The sequence below is a fragment of the Arachis ipaensis genome, chromosome B05 (genome assembly GCF_000816755.2).
Source record: "Arachis ipaensis cultivar K30076 chromosome B05, Araip1.1, whole genome shotgun sequence".
In the NCBI taxonomy this organism is placed as follows: Eukaryota; Viridiplantae; Streptophyta; class Magnoliopsida; order Fabales; family Fabaceae; genus Arachis; species Arachis ipaensis.
The window spans coordinates 137,355,042-137,362,218 of NC_029789.2; the positions used below are offsets into that span (position 1 = coordinate 137,355,042).

The 7,177-nt window shown below is 31.0% G+C and overlaps 1 protein-coding gene across 1 annotated transcript in view; it reads left to right on the forward strand.

Annotated features, from left to right (window-relative positions):
* LOC107644370 (heat stress transcription factor C-1) overlaps window positions 1-7,177 on the forward strand; it is a 10,731-nt gene that overhangs the window by 2,248 nt on the left and 1,306 nt on the right. The window lies entirely within an intron of this gene.

Below are 7,177 nucleotides of genomic sequence, written 5' to 3' on the forward strand. Positions count from 1 at the left end.
ATATACTCTAATACTATATTATAAAATTAATTTTTTAAAATTTAACCAGATAGAAAAATCCACATAAATGCATATATAATTTTTTGTATATATTTATTTTTAATAAATCTATTAGAGATTTAATATAAATGATAATGCCAATATCGATATATTTTTATTTAGAATTTATTTTATTCAAATGATAATAATGCAATTAGTCTGCAATTGGCTTTGTAAACTCCGAGTAATAGCTCAAATGGCATAGACTCCCGATATTCAATTAAGAGGTTGCGGGTTCGAGTCTCCTATTTTTAGTGGTATTGGCTAATGAGTAATAGTTCAAATGGCATAGTCTTCCCATACTCAATTAAGAGGTTGCGGGTTCGAGTCTCCTATCTTTGGTAAAAAAAAAAACTCCGAGTAATTAGTAAATAACTAATCAATAAATTAATTATTAATCAAAGTAATGAGAAATGGGATTTGATAGTTTAATGTGATAGAGAAAATTAAAACGAGAATTTCGACATTAATTTTAAAGAATTTGGCCTAAAATTAGGACGAACTGGTCGAACTGAGCCCAAAAATGTGTCCCAAGCCCAACCCACACTTCACTAACACCATGAGCTCAACTCATTCCTTCCCAATTGCATGAGAAACACGCTGCTGAGGAAAGAGAAAAGGAAGAGAGCTCAAACCCTAACTCTCCTCAAACCTCTAAGAGGAACAAAATAAACAAGTTTCTTGGAGAGGAAACTAAGTACATAAACATTCGCACATAATATATAAGGTCATGGGAATGCAGAGGCAATCCTAGAACGCCGACACTCAAAATTATAAAGCTTAAGATTACTAAACAGAAACCGTAAAAGGGATCAGTATCTAGGAAATTCTAAACTCAACTTAAATTCTATCTTAACACTCAACCTGTCCACCTTTCCTCCGTTCCTCCATCTCTAGTGAATTTACAAACACAGACAAACAGGCAAAGCAAGCACAGGTATGAGACAAGTAGTGCAAGTAGCAATTATCATAATTATCATAATATATTCATTTAGGCAATCCCAAATTAACCATAGCAAACAAACAAACAAAATGCATATGATGAATGTATATCCTACTGGCCGTGAGCTCACGTGTCAGTTACTTCGCCAAAGCCCAACACATCTGGTAGCTAACCCAAACATTGGTCTCTAGGTTGCGCATCTCCAAGAGGATCATAAACGAAGGAGAGTGCCTTTCCACCTTCTCCTGGAGGTTTCAGGAAGGAGAGTGTCGTTCCATATCGAAGGAGTGTGCCTTTCCACCTTGCAATCAAAGAAGAATGTGGGGAAAACAATACGAAGGAGAGTGCATTTCCACCTTCCCCACATCCACATCACGACAAGAGAGGAAACTTCCGTTCTCAACTTGCCATCCGAACACATTTTCAAATTAATACGCAAGCGGGATCACACCCAGACCTTGCCATCTCGACCATTTCGGCCACATACACATCTTGACCATTATGGCCACATACAATCATCCCAAATCTCATCATTTATCATCATCATTTTCTTACATTCATTCTTTATAATCATAGCTTAGCCTGATCTCATACATACATTTCATATCATTACAATTTGTACCTAATTCTTCATTTAAAATTATTACTTCACTCTCAAGCTATCACCTTTTTCCTAGCTTCAACTAATTACTAGGCTTACTAGTAAGTTCTAGGGTTAAAATGACAAAAATAGAAGTTCAGAGGTTCGAAACCATGATTGAATGATAAAAATACAGGTGCTGGAAAAACAGAGTTTGTGCGGACGCACACAAGTGTGCGTGCGCACACCTTGCGAGAAACAGAGCGTGTGCGTGCGTGCACACACCAACCCAGAATTACTTGGCGTGCGTGCGCCTCACCTGTGCGAGCGGCACCAGCAGAAAGCATATCCTGGTGCGTGCGTGCGCACAACGGCGTGCATACGCACACTTTCTGAAAAACACCAGGTGTGCGTGCGCACAAAGACGTGCGTACGCATAGGTAAAGTTTCTGCTACTGCTGGGTGCGTGTGCACAACAGTGTGCGTGGGCACACACCAGAAATCCTGATTCTGCTGCATCTTTAAAATTTTCAGTTTTTAGCACCAGATTTCTGGCGTCCATAATTTCCTCTACAGAATTCAATTTTTCGCAAACCTTATATCGTTCTCAAGCTTATAAAACCCTCTTTAATTTAAAATAAATCTCATTTTCATCCAAAATTTTGAGGAACAAGTTATGGACTACCAAAATTCATCAAAAATCAATTCTTACCAAAATATACCAAACTTCCATTTTTACCAAAATCTCTTTTCATACCAAATATTTCACAACCAAGGCATACCAACACTCAACCCTTCCATACATTTTACAATACACCACACCCAACATTCTCAATCATTCAATAACTTCTTACATATTTACATACATCTTCACAATTTCAAATTCAAGACAATAACAATTATACTCATGTTTATACATAGCTCCCTTGTCACACATATCAACATGTACATTTAACCCTTTTATTCAACAATTACCCACAATAAGTACTTCACACCACTTTCATGAATGGCTCAACTCTTACATCAAGAATTGGCTAATTAATATCAAATATGCTAAGTCAATCTCCATCAAGTTCAATTAAATTCATCATCAAGCACCAACACCACACTGGCAACATAACCATTATCAATCACCACTCATTCTCAATATCATTTAAATAAATCTATCAAGGTTGCTAAACATTAACATACATGCACATTTCAACTTATCATATGGTTCTCTAGCCTAAGTTTTTCCAGGCCATTACATATTAAATACGCGAAACCTAAACCATACATTGGCCGATTTTCGCGTGTTGTCCAAGGCGAAACACCAACCAACACAGCCCCTCAAGCCCCCAAAATCATCAAAGCTCAAGTACCCAACCTCCACAAAGTTTCAATGCTTACAATCCAAGCTCCAACATATACACTTATACACTTAATTTCACATATATCACCATACATACTCAAAATTCACAATTTAATATACTAGAACCGAAATTGGCTAGGGTTAATGAACCTTACCTTGTATGTGCCTCAATCAAACCAAAGCCCACAAATTTCTCAAGTCAATCCTATAACATCAATTTAACCAAAATCTTACCACACCAAAATCCTAACATTTCAGAATTGAAGAAGAGAGAATAGAAGTTGAGATTATGATTTTCTCACCTTGAAAGGTACCAAGCTTTGTAGAGCTCGTCACTGCAGACGCGTGGCCGCAAACGGTGCGACGATCGGAGCTCCGAATCAAAAGTTGTAGTGAATTGAAATTTGGAGCAAGGGTTTGAGCTCTCTTCCTTTGCTCTTTCCTCAGCAACGTGTTTCTCATGCAATTGGGAAGAAATGAGATGAGTTCATGGTGTTAGTGAAGTGTGGGTTGGGCTTAGGCCTATTTTTGGGCCCGGTTCGACTGGTTTAGTCCGTTCGACCCAATTTTGGGCCAAATCTTTTAAAATTAGTGTCAAAATTTTCGTTTCAATTTTTTTTATCACATTAAACTATCAAATCCCATTTTCTCATTACTTTGATTAATAATTAATTTATTGATTAGTTATTTACTAATTACTCGGGATTTACATCGTTTCTTGTTTATTTTGTTCCTCTTAGAGGTTTGAAGAGAGTTAGGGTTTTCATTTATGTATTTTGGATTTTTGACATATGTATATATGTATATAAATATTCTCCGGCCAGCCTTAGCTTCGCAAGCTGAGTTAGGAGCTAGTTATTTTGTATCCTTGGTTCTCTATTCTCACTTTTTGTTTATTCTATACTTCTAAATCTTAGTTTTCTTCACACGCAAGTAATCCATATTTCTGAGTGTTGTGTTTTTTATTTTGTAATTTTGTTTTACTTGTCTTTCAAGGCTCCTCGTATATTACCCCTTTTCAATACCAATATATATATATATATTGGTATTGAAAAGGGGTAATATACTTTTAGAGGTCGTAATACCTTGCCACCTCAACTTTATGACTCAAGCATAAGACTCTGTATGATAGAGTGTTACAGGCTTTGTATAACTAACCAATCCCATTACGTCTACAAGGATTTTATCAACTCCTGCCAATTATTGCTTATAGCTGTATTTAATAAAAGTATCTTTATAGATATATCTAATGAAAATATTTTTTTTATGGCTGTATCTAATTAAAGTATTTTTGTGGATATGTCTCCTAGATATATCTCTTTATACATGTATTTTTTAATGGAAGTATCTTTGATATTAGTTATTGTTGATAATAAATTAATAAATAATATATTAATACTCTATATTTTTCATAACTAATATTGGTGCCTTTAGTTTTAAAAATTAAAAGATAAATTATAAATAAGAGCACTTTTAGAAATATAAATTGTGATCAGATGCTAACATTATTATCAAGTCTCACATGGCCTAAAATTCAAAATTTGAGAGCCTTTATAAATATGAAGTAATTCTTATTTTTTAACTTAGTTTTAGAAAATTAAGCTCATTTATTTTTTTTATATGGCATCAGAACCTGATTAAAAGTTGTTATTATTAAGTTACTTTCACACCACATAAAATTTTAAGTCATCCTTAAATTTTCACATTTTAAGTCTTTGTCAAGTCCTAAAATGAGAAAATTTTCAAGGCTCACATTTTCCTAAATAAAAATCTGATAACCTTTATAAGGAATTAAGAATAATTAAGGTACCGGCAACGATTATTTCTTAAACTAATTTTTGGGATAAATTAGATGATCTACTTATTTTCTTATAATTATTTTAGTAGTAAAGATATTGTCGATAGTAATTAGAAAATGTCCACGTTAATCTTTTCTATTAAAAAAAATAAAAAATACACCAACAAATAAATTTAAACACCCTTAGTTAAAAAAGAGCAAAAATATTATAAAAATGAATATTTTTAGGTTTTTTCAATTAATATTATCAAGTTTATTTTTTATTATAATCTTTTTACATATGTTTTTGGTTTTGCTTAAAGATTATATTATGAAAATTATATTTATTAATATCAATTGAGAAAAAAATTTAAAAGATCATTTTTCAAATACCATATAATTAAAGGTACAATAATAATATTCAAATACATTATTCACAATGGAAATGATATTAAAAAGCAAAAGAAAATCTAATAACAAAAAGAAAAAGAAAACGAAAAACTTAAAAAGGTAGGAAAAAGGCAAATTAGAATTCAATCATTGCGTTGGAAAAACTTCATCTTCATTCTGATAATGCTGATATCTACATATGAATACTTGCATCATAATTATTTGGGTTGGATCTTGCACTGCACCATTATTATTATTAGTTAGAGGTGAATTTATTATCTTATCATGAAAAAAAAAAAGTTAAAAACTAAAAAGTAAGCTGGAGGATATAGTTTCAACTTTCAACTTTCAAGAATGTGCCATTGAAGAGCAGCTAATTAAAACGATTATTTTGCGACAGCAGAAGATTCCTTCTTTGGAAGAATATTCGGCTCTATTAATTTTCAGACAAAAAGTAAAATTGATGAAAAATCACGTAGAAATATCTTTATATAAAATTGTTAATTAATAATTATTAAATAATTTGATTGATTTGATTAAATTTTTATCTAACGATTATCAACTTCAATATAAATGATCTTTTATTTTAAGTATTTAACGCATCTTTTTCATACAAGTAGAGTAAAAATAGGTTAAACAATATGTAAGGAACTTACATTTGGTCTCTGTTTAGTTTGATTTATTTGACCTATTACAAAATAAGTTTAAATTTGAGACTTTTTAAAAAATTCTAAGTTTGTTAACATATAAATAGATCCATAGGAATTACATAGTTCAGATTACAGTTATATATATATGATGAGGGTATGATGATTCTTGGCTTTTCCAAATGAATTCTGATCCCTGAGGCTGTCTCCAATTCTTAATTAGCTAATAAACCCTAAACTCTTGTTGAATACCAAATGAATGGGAAGTATTTAGGATTATCTCTCTTCATTTAGTTACTTGGGGCTTGTTACAACATCATTTCATCAGAACATGTGATTTGTTTTTTTTTGTTCAATTAGTTGAATGTGTTAATGACTGCTGAAATTCTTGATTAAGGGTTCAATTTCATCTTTGAAATTATAAGTATGAATCAATTGACAATGATATATGTTATTGGCTTTTCAAATATTAAATTTTGTTTGTGAGTATTTTTTTATTAATAAGCTAAAGTGCTGGTCAAATTCAATCAAAACTAAGAGAGCAAGACCAGGAAGAAGAAAAGCCATAGTATATAGACGTGGTTGCTAACAGACAAGCAAGTTTCATTAAATTAAGGATTAGTGTTTCATTGTTAGCATTGTACTCTCTATTTTTTATTATTATTATTATTTTATCTTTTTAAGTTATGTAAGTGTATGTCTGGTTGGGAGGAAAAACAGAGTGGAAACTTTTAAGAACAATTTGATGTATAAAATAGTAAAATTATGAATAGAACTCATTTTTTTGAATTTATATTGTACATGCATGTATCCCTTAATAATTAAACATGTTCTAATAATCAAATTAATTTTTTTGAGAAAGGGGCAAAGGTAAAAATAAATAATAAAAAATACGAGTATCATGAAATTATTTCTCCCAAAAATTTAAGTTAATAAGAAGAAACAACATAAATAATTATATATTTAATAATACGTCTTTTAAAACAAAAGTCTCCTTCGGATTGATTTGATATTTTAAATTTTTTTTTTATCTTATGTTATTTTTTTTTGAATTTGTCAAAAAATGTTTTTTGGATATAAAATTTTGATATTATATTAATTTTTTTTTTAAAATTAAACTAATAAAAAAAGATAACATAAAATGATTTAACTTAATTTCAATTTCATAAAAAAAATATGATTAAACAGCTAAAGAAAAATACAAATGAAAACATAAATATATTAGTAGCTATACAGCCATAGAAGCAATATTCAACACATAATTACATATACGTACTCAAAACATTAAATGATCATTTTAGCAGCGAAAACAAAGATGAGATTCATTTCAGGTTCCTGCGTGAACCCACGTGAATCCCTAGCTATGGCTTTTGTATAATTGGAAAGGGTACTTTGACTCAACTCTTCACCTTTATAAATGTCATCATATATAATAAAAAAAATTAAGAGA